We start from the raw sequence: 16591 nt of genomic DNA, 5'->3' as shown, positions 1-16591 counted from the left end.
TTGCATGGGAAGAGGAGCTGTGGTCAGGTAGTAAGACTGGTCCTCTGACCTCCTGGGGAAGCCGTAGGGGGCAGTGTCTGACCCTACTTGTTTATGGCTTTCTAAGTAGGGTACTTAGCCCTGTTGTGCTCAGCTTTGGCTTTGGTTGTATTCTAAGAATACGGGAAACAGCCCACTTAACAATATCTTCTTTAAGTTAGTAATATTCTCTTTCTGTACCAACCCTTCATGTAGTGCCCAGGATGTTCTTCCTGTGCATCCTTTCCTGCAGTAGCAGAGGGAGGGCAGGACCACGCTAATATTTACTGGCATTTGTGTCAGATTCGATCAGTAGGCTTAAAATGTATTTCACCTTGGAAAGGTGTGGTAGGGGTCGCCATGGACATCATTTTAATTAGCTGTAGGAATTGGAGGTTCAAAGCTCCCCAAGTTTTCTTCAGTTTCCCCCTCCTGACTGTATGCCAGTGACTTAGAAATATAAAGGTATGTTCTCTTGGATGGATTGTTTGACTTGCTGCCTCCTCTTCATAGTCACCTAAGAAATGGACAGTCAAAATAAATGGAAAGTCTTACTTTAAATAGCAGAGTTGATGATTAGGTTCAGGTAAGCTACTTCATTGTTCATGCATTAAGCATATACAAGAAAGAAAAAGGAAACCACTGGGAGGGTATGAGTGAAATGGCTAGCTGTTTTTGGGAAAAGTTAATCTGGTGGCAGAGTATGGAAACTAGATCATCCAGGGGAGGAGGAGATGGAGGTGTGGAGCGCTAGATTATAGGTCAGTGTTCAGACCAGAGGTCAAAGGGCCTGACCATGGTAAGCGGTAGTGAGAGTGGGAAGGAGGGGATGAAATGGGAGAGAGGCACAGAGTTGCTGGCAGCCAACAGCGCACTGGGATGAGAACAGGGAATGACTTTATAGCGTCAACCTGGGATCCATGAAAGGAGAGGGTACCATGAACAGAAGTAAGAAGAGAAGACCAATTTGAGCATGCAGAACATCAGGGCTACTCTTAGCCTATAGTGCCTTTTCAAGAAGGAAAAGATGTTCCCTCCTCCAGGCACAGGACCTGGCCTGCAGCACACAGGCTGGCCCCCGGGCTAGGTTCCGGTGTACAGTGTGCCACCTACACAACCATACATGATAGCCCTGGGGAAGATTCCTGTAGAGCAGCAAGGTTCCCAGGAAGTAATAAGGTCCCAACACTTCATCAAGGGCATAGCCAGACTCTAATGTCTAATGAGTGATAGTGCTTATTTCTGTATTGATTGCAGAAAAAGCCATCATGTAAGAAAGGCACCTCCTTTTGAAAGACACCTATCTTCTCCACACATATCACAGCTTTTCTTTTTTTTATCGTGATGAAATATATATAATGTAAAATTTACCATTCTAACCATTTTTAAATGTACAATCTAGAGGCATTAAGTACATTTACAACATTGTGCCACGTCACCATTCTCCATTTCCAGAAATTTTTATCTTGCAAAGCTGAAACTTTGTATCTATTGAAAATAATTCCCTATTCCCCCTCCTCCTAGCCCCCGGTAACCTCTATTCTACTTTCTGCCTCTGTGATCTTTAGGTACCTCATATAAGTGGAATTATAGAATATATGTGTCCTTTGGTGCTTGTCTGGCTTTTTTACTTAGTGTCATGTCTTCAAGTTTCATTCATGTGGCGTTTATCAGAATTTTATTCCTTTTCATGGCCGAATAATTTTGTATTGTATGGATATATATCACATTTTGTTTATTCATCTGTTGATGGGCACTTGAGTTGCTTCCATGTTTTGGTGACCATGACTGATGCTGCAATTAATATGGGGTGCAAGTGTATATTTGAGTCTTTGCTTCTAATTCTTTGGGGATATTATAATACCTATACTGGATCACAAAGTAATTCTACGTTTCACTTTTTGAGGAGCCACCAAACTGTTTTCCACAGTGGCTGCCCCATCTTACATTCCCACTAACAGTTCACAAGTGTTTCAATTTCTATTTCTCATCATCCTCACCATCATTTGTTATTTTTTGTTTCTTTAAAACCAGTAGCCATCTTAATAAAGTAATATTGCCTTATGGTTTGATGTGCGTTTCCCTGATATCCCAGTTCTACTTTTATATAGCTGCTTATCATTAAGAAAGCTCTATTTTTCAAGAATGCTGGAAAGAGCAACTTCTCCCCTACAAACTCATAACCCACCTTCACCTATGTGAGAACATACAGAGCATAGTTTCACCTCCTTTGAAATACTGTAATAAGAGTTTTAGATGTGATTGATTCAACGTGCAGAATGTTTATTTTTCGTGCATGTGTGTGTGTGTGTGTTTGAGATAGTGTCTTGCTCTGTCACCCAGACTAGCACAAAGTGATGCAATCACAGCTCACTGAAACCTCACCCTCCTGGGCTGCAGCAATGCTCCCACCACAGCCCTCTAAGTAGGTGGGACTACAGGCATGCAACACCATGCCCTGCTAATTAAAAAAAAAAATTATAGAGATGGTGTCACACTGCTGGGCACAAGTAGTCCTCCTGCCTTGGCCTCCCAAAGTGTTGGGATTACAGGTATGGGCCACTGTGCCTGGCCACTACTTTTCAGTTAGTTGTGAGCATTTAAAAATCAGAAGAACTCATAAAAAATCTGAATCTTCCACTTTTTAGGAAATCCCAAAGCTCAGGCCCTTGTGGTCCACATTTTCACAAGTAGCTGTGAGCTAGAGCCAAGTTGCTTACAACTCCCACCCAGCCAGCTTTGTTCCTTACCAGTACCGGCCTCACCCCTGCAGGTACCTGTTTCCAAGCCCTGTTACAGTGGATTTTCTGAGGCTAAAGTTAGTTTGGATTTATTCCAACTTATATAAATAATTGAGGTGATTAGATATGACTAATACTTCTGTTCTACCTAGCTACTTAATACCTCCACTGACACTTCCTTGCGTGATAAAATCTGAAATCTCCTCATTTATCCTTGCATCCCTTGAGCCCCTTGAGGGACGGGTCTTATCAACAGATTGGTTTCTACTGGTTAAAAGTTGCTTTAAATCTGTTTCCTCATACCTGGAACAATTGGATATCATGTTTTGCATCTGCCCATCAGGTAGATACACCCTTTTAGCTCTACCACATTCTAACATAGAGTGGCTCCTCTGTTATTGCTACCTAATTGTAGGCCTCTGCTTGCTAGTTGTGTCCACTGTTTATGTTATAGAGAAATCTTTTCACATATACAAGGACTTTATATCTGTGTGTGTGCTCATTCATTTAATAGCCTTTGTATGTGCTAGAGTTAAGGCATAAGAAATACAAATGTTTCATGTCTGTGGTCAGGAAATACAGTTAGCAGTGGCTGTAGCTGTTTAGATTGTGACGAAGATAATTGGCCGCTTCAGATCCTGTGTCTTACAGATAATCAGTACTGGAAGGTGTAGGGTGAGGCTGCGTCACAGCCATGAAATGGAGGCATTGTGAAACCCAAGCCGGCCCAGAACACCCTCGCAGCATGATTTGTTATTGCACAGAGCTGGCTGTACTGCTGCTCAAGCCATATTTCCTGAAACTTAAGAAGGCCAGAGTGGAATAGAGTTCTCTTATAACCAGCTCCTCTTCCCTCAAACCTTCGCATGACACCCCTTGTGGTTTTCAGCCCGTCTCTCTGTGTGGTCGCTAATGACTTCATTAAAGGTGAAGCGTTTCAGTGATCAAGAGCCAGTGCTGGATGGTGGTCAGAGGGATGTAAATGTGCAAGTGGGCCTCGGAGCCTGGGTGGACCAGCCTCCTCGCCTCCGCTCTCAGGCGTCTCGCCCTCTGGCATGTTTCTCTGAGGAGCTGCTGATCATTTGCCCAGATGATGGAGCTGGGAACCTCGTTGTCACCAAGTCAGTCCTGATGATATGTGCTTCCTGTCAGGGAAATCCATGGTGCATGTGTTTATCTTCCGCTTCTCAGCCAGTTTCTTTCTGCATCTATCAGTCTCTTCTTACCTGTCTTCTTTTTCCTAACTGGGCATAGTAGTCAGTTGTGAGTTTGGACTTGTATTTTCTTATTTTGTAACAGTTTGTTTTCTGGCTTCATCTTGCCCCTCCGTCCTAAAAGCTCCACTTGTCTTTTATTTCTCAAGGTAGGTGGGACGAGTTTGGATTTTTTTTTTTTTTTTGGTCAGGTTGATTTACATTTCCCCCCATTAGGGTGTGCCATGGAAAGAAGTTTTCTCCATTTCTGATGTCTATGTCAATACAGAACAATAATGAAATTGTTAGGCAAGTGAAATGGTACTTAATGATCTGTCTGGAAACTCCTAGGCACCTGCAAGGCTTTCTGAGTGAGAATTCACTGTGGGTAGCAGTTCACATGCCCCACTCCTGAACATGTGTAGGAATGGGTCCCCGTAGGCATCACTTTCTAGCCAGTCCAAAGCCACGCTCCCCTGGCGGCCCATTGTCATCTTCCTGCTCCCATAGGCACGGCACCCCAGATGTCTGCTGATCTGACCAAAAAGCTGGCAGACAGGAAATAAACTGACTTCTAAGATAAGAACCTTCATTTGAAACAATTTTTAACATGCCTTCTTTGTCAAGGAGTAAAGACCCTGAATCCCCCAGGGGTTCCTACAGCCCATGAAGGTTCACAAGAGAGTCTACAATCCTCAGAGCCAAGAAGCACTGAGACACAAGAACAGGGCCACTTGACAGAGATAGCAGTTCCCAGCCGACTTGGGTCCTAGGAGGATATTCTGGGTGGCAGGGCTCTAATTGATTATTAACCTACATATAAAATCAAGGACGTATAGCCAAGCACAGCAGCGAATGCTGCCACCTTGTGAGCTGCCTGTGGTTGTGCTGGGTAGAGATGGATCTAGCTAAGGCAAACCAGGATGTAGCTTGGAGAGAACTTGGTCAGATTTTTATTGCTTCTGGTATAGTTGGAACACTTTACTTCTTAAGTCTACTGTGTAATGTATGTATACAGAGTGAGTGGTTGCTTAATTAAGTGCTCTAATTTTTTTTTTTTGGTCATATATACACGTGGTACAAAATTTAAAAGGCCCAAAGGAGGGGACAGTGAAAATTGTATCTTTCTCTCACCCAGTTCCCCTTCCCAGAGGTAAACACTATTGCCAGTTTTTTTTGTAGCCTAGTGGGAATAATTTCTGAACAGTTATCTATACTTTATAGATAACTGTATAGAGATAGAACTATATGTAGTTGTATACAGTATGTATGTATTTATATACAATACATATATACATATCTATAGCATATATGTAGTTATATACAGTATATATATACATACAGTACATATATACATATGTAGTTATATACAGTACATATATACGTATCTACAGTTTTCTTCTATATCGCTATCTCTACATATACATACATATATACACATAAATATATATATAACTATACAATTGTTATACTGTTGCGTAACATGGATGTGTATACAGTAGCAATATGATTAAATATTTCTCATTAATGATGATTTCCTGCAGCCTTTCAAACTTGTTAAACAGAAGGAAAATTAGAAATGGACTGAACAGAAGTGGCATCATAAAAGGCAGCTACTGTTTGGGAGCAAGGGGCATTGCCGTGGAGAGGAAATGTGTGGTGGTCTGAAATTGCACCAGTTTACGGTACAATCTTAAAACCATGCCTAGCCTTGCTGAAGGACCTCGGGGGCAAACGTTAAGCTGACCACTCTCTTTAGGTCATGGTACAGTATCTCTGGGCACATGGTGGGCGCTGGTTTGTGCTGGACCCCTAAAAGTTATTTCCTTTTATCCCTGGTTCCCTCCCTCCCATAGGCAACATTCTGATATGTATACAATGTATCATTTAGATTTGTGTGTATTCTTGCAATGTATCTTGTTTTGTGTGTAAGTATTTTTAATTTATGCAAATGATATATCTACCTCATTCTGTTCCTTAGGTTTTTTTTAACTAGGCTTTGAAAGTTCCATCCATTTTGCTAGGTGTGAATCTACTTCATTGCTGCCTGTCTTTGTAGGGCCAAACTGAGATTTGGAAAATAGTTGAAGCAATTGTGGTGACTTTTTACCGAGGTTTTTTCTCATGTTGACACACATGACAAAAAGTGCATGTACTTTTGTGTTACTGTTTTACTCACTTTATCAACTTTCCTCCATTTTGCTAATTTGTCATAAATATTAATGGCAGTATAGTATTCCATTTATATAATGAGTTATCACTTCACACTCTCTCCTGTCATCAGACAACTAAGTTTTTTATTTTTTAATATCATTGTGGTTACATGCATATCATTGGTCTTTATTGATTTTCTTTTTCTTTAGCCAGAATAGATGCCCAATAGGGGATTATTGAGCCAGAGAAAATTCTCCTACGGCCTGTGATGGAAGTGGCCACACTCTACCTCTTGCCTTATTCCCAGAAATGAACACAAGTTTCTATATCTATTTAATACACCCCTTTTTGGCCGGGTACGGTGGCTCACACCTGTAATCCCAGCACTTCAGGAGGCCGAAGTGGGCAGATCACTTGAGGTCAGGAGTTCAAGACCAGCCTAGCTAATATGGTGAAACCCCATCTCTACTAAAAATACAAAAATTGGCCGGGTGTGGTGGCAGGTGCCTGTAATCTCAGCTATTCAGGAGGCTGAGGCAGAAGAATCGCTTGAACCTGGGAGGCAGAGGTTGTAGTGAGCTGAGATCACGCCACTGCACTCCAGCCTGAGTGACAGAGTGAGACTCCATTTCAAAAAAAATAACAAAACAAAATACCCTTTTTTATTTGTAGTGCATTATACTTAGAGCTGTTGCCATAGGAATTGATCTATCAAGCATCATGGTAGTCAGCAGACAAATAGGAAACTCCTGTTCTGTCGTCAGAATGAGTTGCAGAGAGTACCATCTGCTACCTGTATTGTACATCTTTCTGTTCCTCTGTCCCGCCTGGCACAAGAGCAGCATTGGTTTAATCATCAGCAGCCCTTCTGCTCTCTGTAGTCGGGATTGGCAGTAACTCATTGGTGGGTAACCCTGCCTTGGTCTTGCCACTTGCACTGAGAACTGTAACTACGGACACGCAAATCAGGAAAGAATGGTGCTTGGGATGCTCCTCCTATCTGTGCCTCAAACGTTTTCACTCAAGGGATATTAAAAAAGTGGCTTACTGCTTATAAAGATTGTGTGTCAGTGAAGAGGAAGAGGTGGGAGTGGAGAGTGGGAGGCATTTGCAAGAACATATGTTGGATTCTTTTTTTCTCTTCTTGGTGACAATGATTGATGGCATCTAGTGAGTCCCCATTTGTCACTTCCTTGGCACAGCTGGTAGTGGAGGTGGAGGAAATCAATAAGGGCTGGACAAAGAACGTAGCTAGAGGAAGAAAGCACTGCAAATATGGTATTAACATGACATTCCTCACAGTTGAATTTTTCACTGTGCTATTACTTCACACTATCTGCTGAGAGCTATTCTCTTTTGATCCTTTAGGCTGTAGAGGAATCAGTCTGTGTAACTCTCCCTGATTCACCACCTCCAAGAAAGGGTTAACTTTGGACATAAGATACCTGTAGTTTAAGGGGAGGAAGAGAAGTAAGGAAATTGATACTGGATACAGCTTTTGCCAGTTATGTTTCTTATATGTTGAAATACGGCCTGGCTTCAGCTATGGCATTCTCTTGGTGTTCTGGAATGTCCATTATTTAACAATTCCATATTGAATACTTGCTTGGGGCTTAGAAGAGGGAAGTCAAGTGTAGGAAGGAGTTGTGGCAATTTAAGTAAGTTTACAATGATCTTATTAAGCTCGTTGCTTTCATTTTCCTGCCTACGTTGGGGCAAAGACATGTTTAAAAGTGCAAGAACAGTGATTATTTTGTGGTTAGAGCATGTGCACAGTGTAGACAAACCCAGGAAGGAGAATCTGCTTCATCAAGTCTTAAGTTGTTATTTAGACCAAAATGTATGCGTAAGCCTCAGATGAGTGTTGATGTGCCAGGAAACTTCTGCTGAGTACTTTCGGTTCTTTCTTCTTTACTTTTCCTCTGCACCCCAGCTCGTGGTTATTTGGTAAAACTGAAGGTGCTTTGCACTGCAAACAGACATGACAGCTCAGTCTCCCCTGTAGCAAGTTCTAGGGAAGGCAGGTTGACAGAGTCCCGTTTTTGAGCTCAGTTCTCCAAGGCCCTTTGGTCAGCTTATTTTCCTGCAGGGTGTCACGTCCCACAGTAGTCTCCACCTAGAAGACATTGGATCTCCTATGTTCAGGTCAGTGTGGCCAGGCTGCTCTGTGGAGAACAGTGTGATAAATCCTTGGTAGCATTACACTTTAAACTGGTGCCCATTTGCCTACCTCCTTTTAATTTCATTTTAACAATTGTTTCCTGAGGACCTGTTGCATGCTGGGTACTTTTTCCCTAGGTGATTTCACATTTAGCATCTGCTTTCATTCTCATGACTTATCTGTGAGGTAGTATGTATTGTACCCAATTTTCTGATAGAGGAAATTGTGGCCCAGAGAGATTGTTGTACCGCAAGGTAATAAAGATGAATACAGTTGCAGAACCAAGTTTGAAGCCTGATTTTTGGGGATCTGAGGTCCAATGAACACAGCTGTACCCCCACAGATGCTTCTGAAAGTGACCGCAGTCTCTTCAGCCAGTCCTAAAGAGTATATTCACCTTCATCTTGTCTTAAAGCACAGGCATACCTGGCTTTGCGAAAGCATAGTTTATGAAGATCTGAATTGGCTCATTTTAGCTTTAGAAAAGGTTTCGCCTAAGGCTTCTGCTTAAGAAGAGAACATTCCTAGGAAGTGAGCTTAAGCCCTGTTCACCCTATTAATCTTAAATGATTTGTCAGAGCAGAGTGGCTGAGAGATGTCCTGTAGAGGTGACAACCTGAATTTAAATCACAGCCCAGCTGCTTACTAGCTGTGTAATCTTGAGCAAATTACTTAACTCTCTGAGCCTTTTCTTCCTTCTCTATTAAAGGGGAGTGATATCAATCTCATCAGGTTAGTGTGAGAATACATTCATATAAGTGCCAAGTACCTGCTAAGTGCTAGCCTATGTGCTAAGTAAATGTGAGCTGTAATTGTTTGCCATTGGCATTATCAGTAGAGTGGGAGTCTCATTATAGCAGAAACCCGCCTCTCCTGAACATATGTAAATATTTACATAGCCCCTACTAAATGCCATTTAAGACTGTATTTGGTGTAAGGCAATAGGATGTGTTTAGCAGGAGGAGTGGATTTGTTCAGGGGGTGCAACAGACAGGGACGGGAGAAGAAGGCATGTTTGATAGTCAAAATGCTGGCATACTTCCTGCACAAGGAAGTCTATATGGCTAAACAAATAGTGCTGAACTAAACAAATAGTGCCGAAGGTCAGGTGTGAACAGTGAATTACATTGGCAGTCAGGCAGGGGCATGGTCTGGGATATGGTGGTGAGCAGTAAAAACTACAATAGCTACCATGAACGGTACCTACTATATGCCAGGCACTGTTCTAGTGCTTTTCTCCTATTAACTCATAACAGCCTTTGGAAGCAGTTCTATTATTATCCCATTTTATAGATTAGGAAACAGACTCAGATTAATTCAGTTACCCAAGGGGCACGTAACTGGTAAGTGGCAGAGCTTTGGTTCGGTCTCAGGCATCGAACTCTGGAGTGTGTGCTTTCAACCATTGTGTTAGATGCCTCTCAAGATAGGTAAGGTCCTTGCTATCGTAGAATTTACAGTCTAACTGGGTGAGCCAGTCAAACTAATAAGTATTAATATCTAGTCTGCCAGGTAGTAATAAATGTAGTGAAGAGAAAATTGGGTGAGGAATTTTAGAGGATGATGGGAGCTGATGTTTTAGCTAGTGTATTTGTTTGTTCAGGCTGCCATAAACAAAGTACCACAGATTGGGAGGCTTAAACAACAGAAATTTACTTTCTCAGTTTTGGAGGCTGGAAATCCAAGAGCAAGGTGTCAACATGTTTGGTTTCTTCTGAGGCCTCTGTCTTTGGCTTTGCAGATGGCCCTTTCACTATGTCCTTCTGTCTTCCCTCTGTTGAGCATGCAGCCCTGGGAGCTCTCTGTGCCCTAAGCACCTTTTCTTATAAGGACAGCAGCCTGGCTTAATCACCTCGTTTTAACTCAACCATCTCTTTAAAAGCCCTGTCTTCAAATACAGTCTCATTTTGAAGTATTAGGGGTTAGGACTTCAACATATAAATTTGGGGAGGGGAACACAGTTCTGCCCCTAACACTCTGCCCTCTGCACCGTCAAAATTCATGTCCTCCTCACAGCAAAATACATTCACCTGCATTCAACAGCCTAAGCCTTAACCGATTCTACTGTCAATTCTAAGTCCCAAATCTCATCTAAATATCATCTACATCAAGGTGGGTGAGACTCAAGATACATGATTTGTCTTGCGGCAAAAATTCTTCTCCAGCTGTGAACCTGTGAAACCAGACAAATTATTTGATTCCAAAATACAATGATGGGGACAGGCTTAGGATAGACATTCCCATTCCAAAAGGGGAACTTGGAAGGAAGAAAAAAGGGTCATGGGTCCAAAGCAAATCCAAGACCTAACTGGGCAAATTATGTTCGATTTTAAGGCCTGAGAATAATTCTTTTTACATGATGATCTGTCCTCCAGACCCATTGGGCTGGCAGAATTTCTTCAAGGCCCCAGGTGGTAGCCTTGCTTTTGAGGCCTTGGACAATGACAGCCTGACTCACTGACACTGAGACAGAGACAGCCTCCCCCTTTGAAATGGAAGAGACACTTCCTCGCCCCCTAGGCCTGAACACTTCCAGTGTGGGGTGAGAGTAGCAGCTTTAGGGACCATTTTTCCTTTTTCTTGAAGGATAATACATGCTCACACCCAGAGCCAGATAGATCTATTGTCCCATCCTGTAGCATCTCAGAAGCCTGCTGTTGTGTCCTGTCTCTGTCCCCTTTAGTCCAAGTCAGCAGTGTTTCTGCTGCTGGTAGAACCCCATCTCTATTCCTGCCTTCTGTTGAGATGACTGATTAGATCTGTGAGTCCCACTGTCACTCTTTAGGGAGCGATTGTTCAGTCACACCGTTGGTGCCCTCTCTAGAACACATTCTCATTTTCTTGCAATATGGATAAGCTGAGAATTTTCCAGATCTTTAAGTTCTGGTTTGTTTAGCCTAACAATTTTATCTTTAATTTCTCTCACTTCTCTCGCACTTTGCTAGAAGCAGGTAAGGAGAAAGGAAAGTGGCAAGGAAAGCACAGCAGGCTTTCAACACTTGGCTTAGAAATCTCAGCAGAATATCCAAGGTTGTCACTTACAAGCTCTACCTTCCACAAAACACAAAAACGCAATTCAGCGACATTCTTGGCCATTTTATAACAAGGATTGCCTTTTCTTCAGTGTCTAACAATACATTCTCATTTCCGTCTAAAATCTCACTAGAATCACCTTTCATGTCCGTATTTCTAGCAACAGTCTCTCTTAGCATCTGAGTCAACGTTCATTGCAACACAGTTTGGGGAATCTTGCCAAACTCAACAGATTATACTATATCATCGCCCCCTGAAAGAGAAGAGTGAGACGTAAGTCCTCTGAAGTCTCCTCCACTCCTACTAGATCTTGAAGTCATATGTTGATTCTTTTCATGGTATTGTGTGCCTGCGTTTTAAGGAAAATAGCATTCTTAAAGCAAAGCAAAAATTTTACTAAATTAAAAAATTAGCCTTTTATGTCACTTTCTTAGAGTGAACCAAGTAAGTTTTGTATGAGAGAAGGATGGGGGCCCATAGATGCACACCTCAGTTTTGCAGGGTAGGTTCCTACAACCACGTCCCCCTGAGCTAATAAGGCTAATGGAATCATGGTGGCAGTTTTGCACTGGCCTCCAGCTGATGAAAAGTTTTGCCATGAGAACTTAACTTAGTCCTTCTGATGCTTTTACTGCCTGTTGACACAGAAGGTGAAAAATGACCAACTATGCTACACATAAAAACAAAGGCCACATATTCTTATATTCTTTTAGAATATGTCTTATATGCTGATTTTTAAAATATTAGGGGAAAAATTGACTTGTGATACTTGGAAGTTCGTAGAACAGGGCACTGCATTAAAACAGGGTTTATGCAGATAAAACACACTTTTCTGTTCTTGGCCAGCAGTTCTGCCGTCAGAATACTTATTCCATACAGCACTGTATGATACAGACCAAGATTTATAGTTGGTGATTTCCTGAATAACAACTCAGATAGCAAATGCCTCCACAAAACAACTTTCATATGTTCTGCAAGGCACAAAGTAGTATAAAAGAAAGGATTGTTTGTTCCCGGATTTTTGTGGGGTGGTTTCTGTTTTTTCTTTTTCTTTTCTTTTTTTTTTTTTTTTTTGTCTCCCACAAGACAGAATTTTTCTTCTTGCCCTAAAATTTGAAAGATTTCTCCTTTCTCTTCCCTTCTTCCACAAGTAGTCCCACCCTAAAAAGGAAGATGCGGTTCTCTAGCAACCCTTAAGTTGCTCATAAGAAATAGCTTCAACTTTTGCTTTGGGGCAAGACATTCACATATTGGGGTTGTGGGCCAATAAAACTAGTCAACAGAAGGAATGAGGAAGAAGCAGTGAATGTAAGGACAGTATTGGGGAGGAAGGGGGAATATTCTGGTTTTCATTTCTGTAGATTTTTAGGCCAAATTTGAAGACAGGCTCTTGAAGACACATGAAGTATCTCTAACTTCATTTTATGTATGCACACTTTATGTACTATCTGTACATAAGTCATAGACATATAGATTGGACTAGAATTGAGAGTTCAGAAATGAACTCTCACTTGTACAGTCAGTTAATTTTCAATAAAGGTGCCAAGACAGTTCAACAAAGGTAGTCTTTTCTTTTCTTTTTTTTTTTTTTTTTATTATACTTTAAGTTCTAGGGTACATGTGCACAATGTGCAGGTTTGTTACATATGTATACATGTGCCATGTTGGTGTGCTGTACCCATTAACTCGTCAGGTAGTCTTTTCAATAAGTGGTGCTGGGACAACAGGGTAGCCACATGCAAAACAATGAAGTTAGACTCTCACCTCACACCATATACAAAAAGTAGTTCAAAATGGATCAAAGACCTAAACTAAGAGATAAAAGAGAAGAAAACATAGGCATAAATATGTAACATATAAAACACCAAAAATATAAACAACAAAAGAAGAAATAGATGAATGAGACTTCATCAAAATAAAAACATTTTTACTTCAAATAACACCATTAATAAAGTGAAAAGACAGCCCACAGAATGGAGGAAACACTTTCAAATCATATATCAAATAAGAATCTTGTATACTGAATATGTAAGGAACTCTTATAACTCAAAAATAAGAAGACAAATAATTCAACTAAAACATGAGCGATAGATTTGAAAGACATTTCTCCAAAAGTATATAAATGGGCTATATGCATATAAAAAGAAGCTGAATATCATTAGCCATCAGGGAAATGAAAATCAAAACCATAATGAGATGCCACTTTGCATCCACTAGAATGGCTGTAATCAAAACGACAGAAGAGTATTGGCAAGGATGTGAAGAAATTGAAATCCTCATACACTGCTGGTGGGAAGGGGAAATGGTACAGCTGTTTTGGAAAACGGTCTGGAAGTCCTAAAAAGATTAAACATAGAGTCACCATATGACCCAACAATTCTACTCTTGGGTATATACCCAAGGGAAATGAGAACATACGTCAATGCAAAAACTAGTTCATAAGTGTTTATAGCAGTATCATTCACAATAGTCAAAAAGTTGTGGGGGTGGGGCGGGAATAACATGTCCAAAAACTGATGAATAAATAAATAAATGTGACATATCCATACAATGAAATATTATTCAAGAAAAAAATATGAAGTCCAGATGAACATGGATAAACCTTGAAAACATTATGCTAAGTGAAAGGTCACAAAAGGCCACATATTGTATGAGTCTATTTACATTTACAGGAAATGTTCAGAATAGGCAAATCTAAAGACAGTAGATTAGTGGGTTAGGGGCTTGGGGGTAAATGGAGAGTGACTGTTTATGGATATAAGGTTTCTTTTTTGGTGTAAGGAAGATGTTCTAAAATTGATAATGATGATGGTCTTTCAACCCAGTGAATATACTAAAAACCATTGCATTCCACGTGTTAAACGGGTGAGTGTATGACGTGTGGATTATATCTCAATAAAGATGTTAAGCCACACACAGTCATATTACATAATTACACAGTTATATTGAATTCCATTATAATTTTAGATTTATGGACTAACACTGAATACTGAGTATTAAGCGACCTGTTCCAGTGCATATAGCTGGTGATCACAGAGCCAGACTTCCTGAACATCAGGCCAGTTGTCCCTCCGTTGTGATTGTTATAGGAAGTTTGACCCCAACATACCATACAAGTCACACTTAAAACTTGTATTGGTGTGGCCAGGTACCACTCACTTGTTCATGTAACAGATCAGCAAGCCCCTGAAACTGAGGTCGGCAATGGCAATAGCAACCTGCTCCTGTAAGGTTCAGTAGTGTAGGGTGGGGGTGAGGAGGCACAAGAGCTGCTGCTGCTTTTTTTTTTTTTTTTTTTGAGTCGGAGTCCCGCTCTGTCGCCCAGGCTAGAGTACAGTGGCCGGATCTCAGCTCACTGCAAGCTCCGCCTCCCGGGTTCACGCCATTCTCCTGCCTCAGTCTCCCGAGTAGCTGGGACTACAGGCGCCCGCCACCACGCCCGGCTAGTTTTTTGTATTTTTAGTAGAGACGGGGTTTCACCGTGTTAGCCAGGATGGTCTCGATCTCCTGACCTCGTGATCCGCCCGTCTTGGCCTCCCAAAGTGCTGGGATTACAGGCTTGAGCCACCGCGCCCGGCCTTTTTTTTTTTTTTTTTTAAACCAACAAGAATGACCTTGAAAACAAGGGGTTCTTTACCACACAATTATTCAGAATTATTCAGGAACCCTGACTGATGGAAGTTATTCTACCTTCTCCAGCCAGCAGACGAGGAGGAGAGAGAGGAGGCTTATCCATGGGAGGTTTTCCTGAGCCACCTTAGGGTGGTGCACCCCTCACACTCATTTCCCCACACCTTCTGTGGTTACAATGCCGTCACTTGGCCCCTCACAGATGCCGTGGGCCGACGAATGCAGGCTCTGACCAGCAACTACTCTTAGTTGAACAATTTGGTATTGAAGCAGCTACGGTTGTCTGGGGTATATACCCTGAGGTTTGTTGTCTGTCGCATGCCAGGAAAATTTAGGACATGCCAGGAAAATTTAGGACATGCCAGGAAAATTTAGGACACATACACAAGGAGTTTAGGAGCAGAGGTTTAATAGACAGAAGAGAAGAGGAAGAGAAACAGCTTCCTCTGTAGAGGAAGGGGTCTCCCAGCAGAAAGGACCTGCTGGTGGTAAATGCCCCGAGTTTCATAGTAGGGTTTCAAGAGCCGGTGTCTGATTTACATAGAGCTCATAGATTGGTTCAATCAGGTATGATGTTTACATGGGGAAGGCTTGTTGCCCCACCCTAATCTTCTTATGCAAATGGGCTTTCCAGTTGATGGGGCCATCTTGTCTGCTCCTTTACCGTACAGGTGGCTGACAGAGAAGGGAAGGTGGAGCCGCCATCTTGAACATGTCTAATCCTTAGTTCTTGCTGGCATTCACCTGTGCAAGCTCCCAGCTTGCAGGCTGCTGTTTGTTAGAAAATGATTTGGGGCGCTTTTCATTAAAAAGAAAAACCTTACCAAGGACTCACATACCCTTGCTATCTGCCTGAGTGATTTCTTCTTAACTCCTGTATCGCTATCTGTGCTTGAAGTTTTTTCCTTATACTAAAAAATCGATCCAAAGGCTAGTCAGCCCACATGATGGCTGTGCACAAGTTTAGAAGTTGCATATCGTGGCTCCTGCTTCATTGTGAGGGATTTTAATACCTTTAGAGCAATGTTAAGTACCCAGTCTGACTGGTTATTCTGTCAGCAGAGTCTATCACCTGTCCTAGAAGAATGGTCTTGTTTGTTGCTCATATACCGGCTGATGATTGATAGGAGTTTCCGAATTGTATTTTATTGGAAGGATCTTTGAGAGCTCTAGGCCTGTGGGCCTTCCTGAGGAGGTGACTGCATTTGAATAGGCTCTAAGTTTCCTATATCCTGCCTCTGCCCTGCTACAGCACTACAAGGGGAAACCTGGACCATTTACTGTGCCTGTTGCAAGGTAGGTGACAAAGAGGGAGTTCTGAGAGAACAAACGAAGCCCCAGGAATCTACTCAACCCTGACAGTGAATATACTATCCTCTGACCTTATACTGAAACAGTGACAACATCTGTGTCTCCAAGCCGTGGAACTCTGACCGCTACTCTAGAAGTAGCCCTGGAGTATTTTGTTACCACTTTTGTTCTACACTAGGCCTAGACTGGAGGATTCAGTTTGGTGAGTTGTGAGAAATTAAAAGTTGGAATTAGAGGAGCAGAGGCTGGCCCCTGTCAACTTATTGAGCTGGGTGGCCTTAGCCTTTTCTGAGCTTTGGAAAACCTCAGATATCATGTCAGAACATCAACAGGATCTGAGAACAACACCG

At 41.8% G+C, this 16591-nt stretch overlaps 1 protein-coding gene across 3 annotated transcripts in view; it reads left to right on the top strand.

Annotated features, from left to right (window-relative positions):
- Positions 1 to 16591, top strand: part of LOC105475120 (IQ motif containing GTPase activating protein 2) — a 310678-nt gene that overhangs the window by 140391 nt on the left and 153696 nt on the right. The window contains exon 1 of one of the 3 annotated variants that reach the window (XM_024790771.2): positions 7721 to 7764. The exons of the other annotated variants lie outside the window; for them this stretch is intronic. The gene's annotated coding sequence lies outside the window, so the exon portion shown is untranslated. Of the gene's footprint in view, positions 1 to 7720; positions 7765 to 16591 lie in introns of those variants that run through there. 3 annotated transcript variants of the gene reach the window in all.

Source organism: Macaca nemestrina, chromosome 6 (assembly GCF_043159975.1).
Source record: "Macaca nemestrina isolate mMacNem1 chromosome 6, mMacNem.hap1, whole genome shotgun sequence".
In the NCBI taxonomy this organism is placed as follows: Eukaryota; Metazoa; Chordata; class Mammalia; order Primates; family Cercopithecidae; genus Macaca; species Macaca nemestrina.
Note: the sequence above shows the minus strand (reverse complement) of the source record. Positions and strands in the feature narration are given on the sequence as shown.